The sequence below is a fragment of the Acinonyx jubatus genome, unplaced genomic scaffold (genome assembly GCF_027475565.1).
Source record: "Acinonyx jubatus isolate Ajub_Pintada_27869175 unplaced genomic scaffold, VMU_Ajub_asm_v1.0 scaffold_34, whole genome shotgun sequence".
NCBI classification, from domain to species: domain Eukaryota; kingdom Metazoa; phylum Chordata; class Mammalia; order Carnivora; family Felidae; genus Acinonyx; species Acinonyx jubatus.
The window spans coordinates 44,861-59,678 of record NW_026463953.1 but is presented as its reverse complement, the minus strand read 5'-3'; the positions used below and the strand labels follow the sequence as shown (position 1 = coordinate 59,678).

Sequence of the window (14,818 nt, the reverse complement as noted above, 5' to 3'; positions counted from 1 at the left end):
AATGAGCATTCTGAAAAGTCTATCTCCATATACACACTATTTAAAAATGCATGAAAACGCTAAAGCACAAGGATTAGTTCCTAGTGTCTACAAGTGAGGACCACAAAGCTGACTGGATTAAAGTGCCTGAGAGGTCACGTGACTTTGGGTCAGGGAGGGAGGGAAGTGTCCCTTGCTGACCGTTCTTCGGGCACGCTGGACGCTGAGTCTCCTCCACTGGAGTCTGCCTGCTTCCCACCTCTCTGAGCCTCTACTGACAGACAGGAGGAGCACATTTGCATTTCAGGCAGGTTTCTGGACAATTTGAGCCTCACACTTAGCCGTCACAGGAACAGGACAGTGAGGAAATTGATGCTGTGATGTGCGTTTACTCACCAGGTTAAGGACTCCTTAGTGCTGAACAGTATTCTGAGAACAGAGAAGGATGAAAGGCATGGGCTCTAAATGTTCCTGATGACATGAGGTTCAAATTCCAAAGGAACGGAACCCCAGAGTCTGATTTGTGTGGAGTCATGAAGGAGCAGTGACAGCATCCAGCTCAGTTTCACTGTGGCGACTGAAAGCCTCAAGTATTAGCTTGTTTACTGGAAGTTAAGATCCTTGTGGGTTCAGAGTGGGGCCCTGAAAAGAAAACATTAAGTAAAAAGAGTTCAGACGCTCAGTTGGGAAGCTTCCAATTGAGTAGAGGAGAACCTAGGTTTTTGGAAGTAAATTTGTACTTGAAAATGGCTTCCTCTTGTGTCAAATGGGAAATTCAGATGTTGTTTTTAATTTTCTTTCCCATGTATTTATTTTTGAGAGACAGAGAGAGACAGAGCACGAACAGGGGAGGGGCAGAGAAGAGAGAGACACGCAGAATCCGAAGCAGGCTCCAGGCTCTGAGCTGCTCGCACACAGCCCTACACGGGGCTCAAACTCACAAACCTCGAGATCATGACCTGAGTCGAAGTCGGACGCTTAACTGACTGAGCCACTCAGGCGCCCCAGAAATTCATATTTTTGAGAGACAAGCATACTTCCTTTTCCACATGCAACTCTGTGTGCCACAGAGGGTGTTGCCATAGCATCGATTCTGGTGTCCATCGGGGTTAGGACTTTGTGTGACTTTGCTTCCGGAGTACATTGTGACAGGCTTCATGGAAGTCTCCCCAGTGAGTCGATCAAGACCACCTTACTTGCCTTGCCTGAGGGTGCCCTCCTGGGGTTGGGTCCTCGGGAGAGTGTGCAGGACAGGCAGGAAGGAGAGGTCACACAGGGTGAGGACTCTGTTTGACCTGGTGGTTATGGCTCCCCCTCACGCCTCCTGGGAGAAGAAGGCACATGAAGGAGTCCTGTGTCTGTGTGAATGACTGTCCTTTTTCATTAGACTCAGGAAATCCAGAAATCCGTATCCGAGGGAAGGCTGACGTGAACCTCCAAGGAGGTGGGGCAGATGGCGGGTGGTCACTGTGGACCAATTCTCCGAAAGTTCTTTGTGTGATCCCATTTCTCCATTCATAATTAAATGATGGTGCCACTCAGGAATCTGGTGCTTGGCAAGTGCTTGGATTTCAGCATAAAGAAACCTCAGGGAAGGACAGCATCTCCTACAACACACATGCTTCTCTTCACCTGCATCTGGGGATGAGCTGCTCTGCAGTTGATTCTGCTGAGATCCCCTCCCAGGGGGAGAAGACGGGAAAACCCTGAAAACGCTTGTCCAACTCTGACACAGTGCCCAGTGCTTTCCTGCCCCTAGCACTTGTCACTCTCCCTCCAGCCCAAGGGTCTGTGAAAATGCCACACCTTTTGTTTGGGGTTTCCTCAACAGTGAGACCAAGCCCACATTTGTGTTCACCCGATCCGTGATCTGTACAACATCCCAGGTGATGAGGAATAGAACAGGGTGGCGGGTGGGGGAGTCAGAACTTCTGCGGCTAAGGCTCTTGCTTGTGCCACCACAATAAGTCATTATAGGCTTAAATCTTTCATTTATGACTTGATGCTTTGTCTGCTACTCTGACACCTGGCAACTCAGATGTCTCTCCCCAAGGTCAGCTCAGCTCCTGCCAGGAGAAACACATGAACTGTCCTGGGCCGTGGGGATGAAGAGACGGTGAAATGAGTTCCATGATGGGACTGTGAAAAGGGATGAAGCATCACGTGGGCTGGCAGAGGGTGCAGGCACAGGGAACGCAGGCTTTTGAGACTGTCAAGAACTGCTGGCAGAGGGATTAGAAAAACACGATGACAGACATGGGTCACCGGCACAGGGGTTGTAAATACACAGAGGAGGACATGGCGTGGCGATCCTGGAGAACAGATTTGGGCTGCGGGCACATGGGGTGGAGGCCCCAGAGGGCACACACGGCCGGCAGGCACAGGATTTGAGGAGACGAGAGGGAAGACATAGGACTCAACTAAATCAGTGCTTAGGCGTCCATTTAGAGACTGACATGGACACGGCTGAATACAGGCAAGACTCAGATCCGTCACGTCGGTTTCCTTCTCAGGAAGTAAGAAAAAAAAAAAAAAAATACAAACGCTGTAATACAGAAGTAAGAAAATAATAAAGAGGATAAAATAATGACACAGAAAGAGACAATATAAAAATAAACAAGGGGGAAGTTGTTATGGTTAATAATAATATTCATAAACCGGTAGCAAACGTGCTAAGGAACAGAAATGGAGAGTAAACCAGACTACTGATACTAGGCAGTCCAGATATTCTCTACAGAGCCTACAGACATGGACAAGACCAGGACACATTCTGCCCATAACCAGCCCACTTCCCTGCAGGGTCCCTCTCATGGAGCACCGCTTCTTCCCAGGCCACAAGCCCAGGATCCCCACGTAAATGCGCAGTGAAAGGGCACACCCTGGCCAACTTCCCCCATATCATGTTAAAATCTATCTACAACACGATTCTTTGATATACATACATATATACTGTGATGGATTCCCACAGTCAAGCTAATTAACACATAGACCACCAGTTGGAAATCCGAGTAGAACTTTTGACTTCCCCAAAACTGAGCTACTAATAGCCTAGTGTTGCCTGGAAGCCTTCCCGATAACATAATCGGTCAGTTACCACGCATTTGTAGGGCATGTGTGTTACACACTGTATTTTTACAACGAACTAAGCTAGAGAAAAGAAATTGATATTGAGAAAACATAAGGAAAATATATTTACAACGTTTTACTGTATTGAAAAAAAGCTACGAATAAGTGGTCCCATGCAATTCAAACCTGTGTTGTTCAAGGGTCGACTGTGTGTGTGTACACACATACGTACACACATACATAGGTACATACACGTTTGTGTGTACGTGTGGGGTCTTCTCCCACAGCATCCAAACAGGCCTGTGCTTGTCTACGCAACCAAGAAGACATCTACCCTGGGCCCTATTGTCACAAGTCAGCTGCCGGGAAAGAAACCTGGTATGAGACCCATGCGCCCTACAGGGTCTCCCATCAAAAAACCTGAACTGAGCTTCACCTCACTTCAGGGACAAAACAATAAGACAGGAAGTGGCTGTCACTGATGCCCTTCTGCCAGCATCCAAGCACTTTGGCCAGGATCCTGCCCTCATCGTCATGCTGACACACAACAGGCCTCAAGTTTACTCCCGTGACGTTCCCCTGGCTGCCTCTAAACCACATAGCCTGAGCCAGTCCTAACCCAACAGACACAAATCAAGTGTCATAATATGCCCTCAACACTGAACTCACATCCTGCTGCATGTATACGGGGCCAGGACAATAAGCTCAGCCTCGAGGCATCCGGCAAGAGATTTGACCAGATGCCCGTCCAGACGCGCCTTAAGCCCCCAAATAAACTAAGACACATTCCATGCCAGATCACCCAGGAGAGCACTCAGAGACCTGATCCGGAGGCTGTCCAGACTCTCCAGTTTCTGTCCACTACAAATGGACTTGGACCAAAAGCAACACCCCACATGACCAGGAAGACACCAGCCCAGGTCCTGACCACTGACCTCTGGCCTCCAGGCAACAAGGCCTCCCCTTGAATGTTGCCTATACCTGTACCGTGCCTCCTCCTCCTTCACCACCCAGCCATGTTCTTGGCCGTCCCTCAGGATGGTCTTCACTGGATAAGACAATGGTTAATGGAGCTCCAGATTCAATGGCGGCTCTCATTCCATCCTCCTCGGAAGCAGGAGCCCTCAGTTTCTTGTTTGCAGACACTGTCCCTCTGTCCCCTCGAGGATCCTCTGTGAAGACCTCTGGTCTCCTCTCTGAGAAGGACTGGGAGCGAGTGACTTGAGGGGACTGTGAGCGAGTTGACAGGAGGAAGATATACGAACAGCTGTTTCTGGTTGTTCAGTGCTTCCTCAGCTGCGGTTATGTGTGCAAATGGCGGAATACTGCAGATAATGCTTGGGGGACACACACACAGACACTGCATATTTAGTCACGTAAACTTAAATTGTATGTATGTAAATGGAACTTATTAAACTGGCATATAAATTATTTTTAAATTAGTGAATTTTATTAAAAATGAGTCAAGGGGCGCCTGGGTGGCGCAGTCGGTTAAGCGTCCGACTTCAGCCAGGTCGCGATCTCGCGGTCCGTGGGTTCGAGCCCCGCATCGGGCTCTGGGCTGATGGCTCAGAGCCTGGAGCCTGTTTCCGATTCTGTGTCTCCCTCTCTCTCTGCCCCTCCCCCGTTCATGCTCTGTCTCTCTCTGTCCCAAAAATAAATTCAAAAAAAAAAAAAAATGAGTCAAGTTGTGGGAGTAGGTTTTAAACTGTAATGTAAAGAGGATACTATGAAATTCACCTGCATGTGGTCTGCAAATGATTAAACTTTGATACAATCTGGGAAAAGGACCCATCTATATGGTGTGCATCTTTTCAGCAGTGTCCTCTCCAGAGACAAGAGTTTTTGACTCTGCTGAAGTGTTTCAGTGGAAACCATGGTGGGGAATACTCTACTGTCTGGTACATTTTGATTATTAACCACCATTGAAACTGTGTCTTTTAAAAGTTATCTCACTATCAATAAAATTCTTACAAATATGATACACTGTACAAGTATTTGAAGCATTGGAGATCATTTTGTAGATCAGTTTCATTCATCAAAGTTTATTTATCTGAGAATAAAAAGGAGCTTGGTAGGACCTGTGTCTTATTAAAAACACTAAACCTTAGGCACAATTCAGCCCCAATGCATCAAGATACGCATATAAACAATATCCCTAAGTGGATCTTACGTATATTAAATTGTGAAAAGCACTGTGTGCAAACCGACTGGCAGTTTTTCTCAAATTGCAAACAGTTGTTGGGTTTTAAAACTTTTTGTTCCCTAGGCACTGCCCTAAAGATACCAATCATTTGTTGTTGGTTGGTTTGTTGGTTTGTTTTGAGGCCTGGGCCTTGAGGTTTGAAGTCTCCACATGATGGTTACGGGCAACAAAATGTGAGAGCCACTGGAGTTGGTGGTGAAAATACTGCAGCACACGTATGCTGTCTGTATTTTCTAACTTTGGAAAATCCCTAACGAGCATCAAGAAAAGTTGTATGGCTCTGGATGACAAGGATTTCCTTCTGAAGAGCAAGTAACTTCTCCTTCCTCCCTGTCTAGCACTTACCTCAAAGGTGCTTTGGTCTTTGGACGGGAATTTTGTCCATCAAGTGCAGGCTGCCTCCTGTAGAGCAAGAAAACGTCCGTGAAAAACACGGGCAAAGGAAAGAAACCCAAGGCTGGACCAGCCCCAAATCCACTGTAACCCATGCAATGGTCCAGTCCCCACGTTGCTTGGGTCATGGGCTGTTTATTTTTCGTGCTGGACCGTGCTCTCGTCGTCTAAATCCTGCCTCATTGCTGTTTGGCAGCTTTTCGCAAAAACAAAGTAGCATGGCTCTTCATTTCGGGCAATAATGAAAGGGCCTGGAAAAGCACAGGAAATTCCTCTCCCTTCTGGAATCTTTTAACGACCACTGGAGTTAAAGCATTTTAGGGTCTGGTTGGCTCAGTCGGTTAAGCGTCTGACTTCAGCTCAGGTCATGATCTCACGACTCATAGGTTCGAGCCCCGCATCCGGCTCTGTGCTGACAGCTCAGAGCCTGGAGCCTGCTTTGGATTCTGTGTCTCCCTCTCTCTCTCTGCCCCTCCCCCACTCACACTCTGCCTCTCTCTTTCTCAAAAATAAATAAACATTAAAAAAAAAAACTTGAAGGGGCGCCTGGGTGGCTCAGTCGGTTAAGCGTCCGGCTTCGGCTCAGGTCATGATCTCACGACTCATAGGTTCGAGCCCCGCATCCGGCTCTGTGCTGACAGCTCAGAGCCTGGAGCCTGCTTCCGATTCCGTGTCTCCCTGTCTCTCTGCCCCTCCCCCACTCATGCTCTGTCTCTTTCTGTCTCAGAAATGAATAAACATTGAAAAAAATTTAAAAACAAAAAACAAAAAAACCTTGAAATGCTCATGTAAAAGAACAGACATCCATAACAACTATGCCTGGAACTACTGAAAAGCTAATGTTTCCTTAGTTAACAACAGAGTGACTTATTTCCTGAAAAATACATACTTTAAATGTCTCCATACGAGACACACAATATTCAGAAATAGAGAAAAAAATCATAAATATCTCATATGTTTCAAATTATAATAATGGGAGCAAAGATATGAAAAGATTAAAATACTTTAGAACGGTTCAAGCAAATTGTCGAATGCCATCATCATTCCTCATTTAGAATTCATAAGTCATCTGTACAAGTTCTTCTTCAATACATTTTTTCTTTTTTTTAAGTGTATTTTTGAGAGCGATAGAGCAAGCTATGTGTGTGCACACACAAGTGGGGCAGGGGGAGAGGGAGAAGGAGAGGAGGATGGGGAGGGAGGGAGGGAGAGGGAGAGAGAGAGAGAGAGAGAGAGAGAGAGAGAGAGAGAGAGAGAGAATCTCAACCAGACTCCGCACTATCAGCACAGAGCTCCATGAGGGTATCCAACCCACAAACGGAGAGATCATGATTATCAGCTGAAATCAAGAGGCTGAAGCTTAACCAACTGAGCCACCCAAGCACCCCATCACCTGTACAAATTCTAAACAGGATAAAGCAAATGTAAAGAAGAAAGGAGTTCCAGGCCATGGAGGAGCCCCGGGCAGTGCCTCTGCCTCCTGCGTGGACATGGAGTCTGGTTCCACAGTCTCTCAGCCTGGGCTGCCGGGAGGGTTGTTGGGGGGGGGGGGGGGGGGAGGGGCGGGTGTGCTCACAAGCTGGCTTCCCCACCCCGCACCCCCGCTCTACCTGCTCCATCCCCTCGCCCACTGGCTGTGGCCACCAATGTCCCCCTGTTCTACCCCTGGTGCCCCCGTGGCCCAGGCCACAACCGACAGCCCTTTACAGCAGCTCTTCCTGCTGGATGCCCCTGTCCACCGGGGTCCCGAGCCACCACAGAACCCCTGCTTCTCCTGCTCCACGTCCCCACCCACCCGGGTCCCCGGCCCCCACAGCCCCCCTTCTCTCATCCGCTCGACGCCCCACCCACCCGGGTCCCCGGTCCCCACAGCCCCCCTTCTCTCATCCGCTCAACGCCCCCTCCCACTCAGGTCCCCGGCCCCCACAGCCCCCCTTCTTCATCCGCTCGACGCCCCCTCCCACCCAGGTCCCCGACCCCCACAGCCCCCCTTCTCTCATCCACTCGACGCCCCACCCACCCGGGTCCCCGGTCCCCACAGCCCCCCTTCTCTCATCCGCTCGACGCCCCCACCCACCCTGGTCCCCGGCCCCCACAGCCCCCCTTCTCTCATCCGCTCGACGCCCCACCCACCCGGGTCCCCGGTCCCCACAGCCCCCCTTCTCTCATCCGCTCGACGCCCCCTCCCACCCGGGTCCCCGACCCCACAGACCCCCTTCTCTCATCCGCTCGACGCCCCCACCCACCCGGGTCCCCGGTCCCCACAGCCCCCCTTCTTCATCCGCTCGACGCCCCCTCCCACCCGGGTCCCCGACCCCACAGACCCCCTTCTCTCATCCGCTCGACGCCCCCACCCACCCGGGTCCCCGGTCCCCACAGCCCCCCTTCTCTCATCCGCTCGACGCCCCGCCCATCAGGGTCCCCGGCTACCAAACCCAGCTGCTCTCAACCCACTCGCAGCAAACACTTAGAAAAAGCAGTTTGTGACATAAGCCCTTTCCAAGCGGTTGAGAAAGAAACATCTCAGCCCTTATCACGTGTCTTCCTAACTGCATGCTTTGACTTGAAAGTAGCTGAAGTACTTAACTTGCAGAACAGAAGCGGCCCGCCACACCTGCGTGGACGCCCTGAGACTCCCCGCGCGGGACGGGACGGGACGAACCGGAAACGCCGCGCCCGGAGCGGAAGGAAGTGCCCAGACCGCACACACTGGCCCCGCCCCCTCAGCTCACCAAGACCCGCGACCCCGCGACCCCGCGACCCCGCGACCCCGCGACCCCGCGACCCCGCGACCCGGAGGCGCTCTCTGGCAAGACCGCACCTGCTCGCGAGTGTGAGCTTGTAGCCTCTGGCTGAGCTCCGCGCTTCGCGGCCCCATCCCGCCTGAGTCCTGGGCTGGGAGAGGCGAGGGTCCCGGATGCCTTGCCGCTGCTTATGCCTGCTACGGTGTGTTTACGTTCCGGCCGGGAACACTCCCCTCGGGGGACTGTCTTGATTGTGTCCCTATGAACGCGGGGGTGGGAGCGGGACTGAGGGGACCGGGCGGGGGAGGGGGTATAGAGGGGTGACCGTCCCTGTGAGTGTGGTGGCGCGCGCTGGAAAGGGAGGGTGGATGGGGGAGGGGGTGAGGAGGGGTGATGGGCCCCTGTGAACCTGAGGGCGGGGAACCGGGCGGGGGCGGGGGTGATGAGGGGTGACGGGTCCCTGTGAATGTGGGTGTCGGTGGGTGGGGGAGACCCGGTGGGAGAAGGGGTGAAGAGGGGGGACAGGTCCCTGTGCACATAGGTGTGGGCGCGCGCGGGGTCTGGGCCGGGGACGGGGCGAAGAGGTGTGAAGGGTCCCTGTCAACGCGGTGGTGTGCACGGGGAAGGGAGGGTGGACGGCGTGGGGGCAATGAGGGGTGACAGGTTGCAGAGCATGCTGGTCCCCTGGTCTTGACAGCACACTTGGATAGCAAAGGACAGGTGAAGTGAGCAAGAAGCAGTGGGTTCAGTGAGAACAGAAGGAAAGGGCGTTAGTGTAGTCACGGAGTGGGGAGACTAGGAGAAGGGGAGACGCAAGGAAAGGAAGATAGGTACCAACATCTTTACAGTTTTTTACCTTCCACATTGACTGTGTCATACTCAGGTATGAGGCGTCAACAGTTACCTGCTCTTTATGGTGAAAATATTCTTTGGAACTTAATTTTACACTGTTTCAATGTGCATGTGTTAAGGATAGTGGCTTTTATATTTTTAGCTTTATTTATTTTTGTGTGAGAGAGCGCGCTTTCGTGAACAAGGGACAGGCAGAGAGAGAGGGAGAGAGAGAATCTCAGGCAGGTTCCAGGCTCAGTGCAGAGCCCGAATTGAGGCTTCATCCCACGATGGGGAGATTGTGACCTGAGCTGAAATCAAGAGTTGGAAGCATAACTGACGCGGCCAGCCAGGTGCCCCTAGTTTTTATTTTTGTATAAACAGTCAAAATTCTGTTTAACCAGCTTGTATAATAAATTTCCTTCACGTGGCCTAAGTAAGTTAAGGGGGGCTCCTGGGTGGCACAGTCATTTAAACATCCAAGTGTGGCTCAGGTCATGATCTTACTGTTCCTGGGTTCCAGCCCTGTTTCATGCTCTGTGCTGAAAGTTCAGAGACTGGAACCTGCTTCAGATCTTGTGTCTCTCTCTCTCTTTCTGCCCCACTCCTGCTCGCCTTGTGTCTATTATCTCTCAAAAATGAAAACATTTAAAAATTTGAATTCAAATTTGTTGACATACAATGTAGTCTTGGCTTCAGGACTATAATCCAATGACTAATCTCTTACATATAACACCCACTGCTCATCCCAAGAAGTGCCCTCTTTAATGCCCATCAACCATTTAGGTCATCCCTCCACCCACCTTCACTCCAGCAACCCTCTGTGTTTTAGAGTCTATGATGTTTTGCCTGCCTTTCTTTGTATCTTATTTTTCCTCCCCTTCCCCTATGTTCATCTGTTTTGTTTTTAAATTCCACATATGAGTGAAATCTTATGATATTTATCCTTTCTGAATGACTTATTTTCCTTAGCATAATACATTCTGCCTCCATCCACATTGTTCCACATGGCAAGATTTTATTCTTTTAGATTGCTGAGCAGTATTCCATTGTGTATATCTACCACGTCTTCTTTATCCATTTTCCAATGCAGGAAAGAGCCCAGATGTCCATAGGAGCCTGTAACTGGTGCAGGATTATTCAGCATGGAACATGGAAAGTCGTCATACCATTTCCAAAGGAGGAATGAAGCTGCATAATGGGGATGATGAGGCCAAACATAAGCTTGGCCCACTCCATAGGCTGGCACTTGAACCTAAAGACTAAGCCTGACCTGCACCCTAACATGCACCCTCAACTCAGCTCTCTGAGACCTCTGAGCTGCTGCAATTTCAGCACCTGGCACCTCTTGGGACCTAACTGTAACCCTACCCAGGGCTCTGGACTTAAGGCAGCCCACCATTGAGGTCTGAGGAAAGAATGGATTTGGGGCCAAAAACCAGTGTGTTTTTCAGCATGGACGCCCGAATTTCTCCATGGCATTTCCATGGCCAGGATGGAGGTGCATGAGGGGAATCTGAGCTACAACCTAACCCTCTCCCACACAGTCTTCTGGCTCCTGAACCCAAACTCTAAGCCTGAATCACTGCCTACCATGCGCCCTCCACCCAACCCTCCAGGGAGATCAGTGCACTGCCAGTGACTCTGCCCCTGACACCTCTGGGGATCTAACCCTAACCCTAGCTCAGGCTCTTTCTCGAAGGGGGCCCACATCCTATGACAGGGGAAAAATCTTTGGGACCTATGAGCGGTGCACAATTATTCAGCAAGGAACCAGGAGTCGGCCATGACATTTCCAGGGTAAGAATGGAGCTGCTGAAGGGGATCTAGGACCAAAATCGAAGCCTGGAACATACCAGCCACCCCCTCCCCACACATCCTAAGGGTGTCCTACACCCTAACAGGCGCCCTCAACTCAGGCCTCCAGGGACATCACTGAACTGGTGTTACTTCATGCCCTGGCACCTCCAGGGACCTAATCCTAATCCTAGCCCAGGCCTTTCCTCACATGACCCACCTGCTAGGTCTGAGGAAAGAACACATCTGGGGCCCATGACTGGCACAGGATTAATCCGCAAGGAACCCAGACACGATAACATTTCCAAGGCAGGGATGGAAGCCTGGCCCACACGATTGGCTGGCCCAATAAGCCAAAGCCCAAGCCTGACCCACACCATAACACACACCCTCAATTCAGTCCTCCAGGACTGTGCTATTAGTGGTTCAGCCCTTGGTGCCTCTCAGGACCTAACCCGAACCCTAGCCTGGATTCTGGCCCTATGGGGGGCCCACCATTGAGGTCTGGGAAAGAATGGATTTGGGACCAATGACCAACACGGAATATGTCAGCATGGAAGCCAGAATTTCACCATGACATTTCCATGGCCAGGATGGTGCTGCAGGAGGGGATCCTGCGACCTTGCCTAACCCTGGCCCACACCATCTTTTGGCTCCTGAATCCAAACCCTAAGCCTGACCCACACTTGAACATGTGCCCTTCACTCAGCCCTCCAGGGAGATTACTGCACCGTTGGTGGTTCTGCCCCTGGCACTTACTGGTTGCCAAACCTACCCCTACCCATGGCTCTGGTTCAAAGGGGACCCACCTCCTAGGTCTGAGAAAAGAACAGACCACCAGGGGCCCATGCAGGGTGCCGAAATATTTAGTGAGAAACCCAGAATTGACCATAATATTTAGAGGGCATGAACGGAGCTTCAGAAGTGGATCCAGGCCCCAAACCTCAGCCTGGAACACGCTATCAGCTGTCCACTGCATCCAAACCCTGTGCCTGTCCCGCATCCTAACAGTTGCCCTCAATTCAGTCCTCCAGGGAGATCATTGCACTGGTGATCATGGTTCAGCCCCTGAAACCTCCTGGGACCCAACCCTAACCCTAGCCACAGCTTTTTCCCTATGGGGGCCCAATTCCTAGGTCTGAGAACAGAACAGATTTGGAGCCTATAAGCGGTACAGGATTATTCACCATGGAATTTGGAAAATCGCCATGCCATTTGCAGAGCAGGGATGGAGCTGCACAAGGTGGGAATCCTGAGGTCCAACCTAAGCTTAGCCTACACCATAGGCTGGGCCTTGAACCCAAAGACTTAAGCCTGACCCGCACCCTAACATGCGCCCTACTGCAGCCCTCGGGGGAGACCACTGCATGGCTGGGGATTCATCCCCGGGTGCCTCCTGGGACCTAACCCGTAACACTAAGCCTAACCCTAAACCCTAACCCTCCTTAGAGGAATTTCCTCATAACTGTGTACCCTCCCCCTATCTCATATGGACCCACTCTCCAAAGAGTGATCTCATACCTGCGTCCCCTTTTGTCATCGCAGGTGTACCCTTCACCCATAGAGTGATGTCCTCATAACTGTGCCCCTTCCCCTCCACTCCCTCAACCCAGTGACTCATACCTGTCACATCCCCTCATCTCAGGTGGACCTCCCTCCATAGAGAGATGTACTCATACCTATCTATGTCTTTTACACTCCTCTAAGGTGGATCCTCCCTCTGTAGTGTGATGTCCTCAAACCTGCATCCCCTTCCCTCATCTCAGTGGACCCTCCCTCATAGAGTGATTTCCTCATACCTGCTTCCACACCCCTCATCTCAGTGGCCTGTCTCTAGTGATGTCCTCATACCTGTGTCCCCTCCCCTCCTCTCCCTGCACACAGTGACTCCTCATATAAGTGTCACCTCACCTCATCTCAGGTGGACCTCCCTCCACAGGGTGACTTCCTCATACCTTTTCCTCCTCCCCTCCCCAAAGCTCCCTCCACACAGTGACTCCTGTGTCCCCAGTCTTTATCTCAGGTAGACACCTCCAGAGTATTGTCCTCATACTTGCATCCACTCCTTTCATCTCAGGTGGCATCCCTCCAAACAGTGACATCCTCATAACTGCTTCCCCTCCCCTCAATTCAAGTGGACCCCTTTTCCATAGACTGATGTCCTCATACCTACATACCCCAACTTCACCTCATATGGACCCACCCTCCATTGAATGATGTCCTCCTGTGTCCCCTCGTCTCAGGTGAACACACCCTCCATAGTGTGATGTCCTCATACCAGCATGCCCTCTGCTAATCTCAGGTGGACCCTCACTTGATAGACTGTATTCTCATACCTGCGTCCCCTTCTCTCCCCTCTGCCCCCTCCACACAGTGACTTTCCATACCTGTCCCCTCTCCTCATCTCAGGTGGACCCTACCTCCACTGAGGGATATCCTCATACCTTCTTTCCCTCCACTCCATTCAGGTGGATCTGCCCTCCATAGAGTGACTACTCATACCTGTGTCCCCTGACCTCATCTCAGGTGGACCCTTGTTCCATAGAGTGATGTACTCATACATGAGACCCTTCCTCTCCTCTGAAGTGGACCTCCCTCCATAGAGTGATGTCCTCATACTTGCGTCCTCTCCCCTCATCTCAGGTGAACCTTCTCTCAAGAGTGATGTCCTGGGATGCCTGGGTGGCTCAGTTAAGTGTGTGGCTTAGGTCATGGTCTCGCAGTTCATGGGTTCAAACCCTACATTGGGCTCTGTGCTAACAACTCAGAGCCTAAAGCCTACGTTGGATTCTGTCTCCCTCTCTCTTTGCCTCTCCCCTGCTTACACTCTGTCTCTCTCAAAAATTAAACTTTTTTTTTAATTTAAAAAAATAGAGTGATGTCCTCCACATGGGTCTACTCCCCTAATCTCAGGTGAACCGTTCCACCACACAGTGAGTCCTTATACCTGCATCCCTTCACCACATCTCAGGTGGACCATTGCTCCATTTAGTGACTCCTCATACCTACATCCCTTCCCCTCACCTCAGGTCGACCCTCCCTCCATAGAGTGATGTTCTCCTATCTGCATTTCTTCCTCTAATCTCAGGTGGGCCCTCCCACCTTAGAGTGGAGTCCTCCTACCTGTGTCCCCTCCTCTCAATGCAGGTGGGCCCTTTGTCCATACAGTGATGTCCTCACACCTGGGTCCCCTCCCTTCACCTCGAGTGCACCCTACATCCATTAAGTGATATCATCATAACTGCATCCCTTCTCCTCATTGCCAGTAGACCCTCCCTCCATAAAGTGATATTTTCACACTGGCCTCCCCTCCCCTTATCTCAGATCATGCTCCCTCCACAGGGTGATGTCCTCATACTTGCATAACTTCCCTTTATCTCAGGTGTACATACACTGATGTCCTTATAACTGCATCTTCTCCCCTCAAGTGGACCCTCCATCCATATAGTGATGTCCTCGTACCTGCCTCCTCTCCCCTCGTCGCAGCTGGACCCTCCCTCCATTGAGTGAATTCCTCATACCTAAGTCCCCTCCACTCAGCTCCATTCATAGTGTGACTCCTCATAACTGCCTCATCTCCCCTACATCTCTATAGAGGTGTACCATCCTCTATAGTGTTCTGTGCTCATACCTGCCTTCGTTCCCCTAATCATTGGTGAATCCTCCCTCCATAGTGTGATGTCCTCATACTTGCATCCCCTCCCCTCATTTCAGTTGACCCTCCCTCCATAGAGTAATGTCCTTATGTCTGGGTCAACACCGCTAATCTCTGTCGACAACCCCTTCATACAGCGATGTCCTC

General features: G+C 51.1%; 1 long non-coding RNA gene across 4 annotated transcripts in view; it reads right to left on the bottom strand.

The window, feature by feature from the left end:
- Window positions 1–736: 736 nt before the first annotated feature.
- Window positions 737–14,818, bottom strand: part of LOC113597326 (uncharacterized) — a 29,905-nt gene continuing 15,823 nt past the window's right edge. For 2 of the 4 annotated variants that reach the window (XR_008294821.1, XR_003418106.2), the window contains 2 exons: window positions 5,597–5,653; window positions 737–4,382 (listed from right to left, as the gene is read on the bottom strand). This is a non-coding gene — a long non-coding RNA (uncharacterized LOC113597326). Of the gene's footprint in view, window positions 4,383–5,596; window positions 5,654–8,465; window positions 8,674–14,818 lie in introns of all 4 variants that reach the window. The other 2 variants (XR_008294822.1, XR_003418105.2) reach the window with 2 other exon arrangements.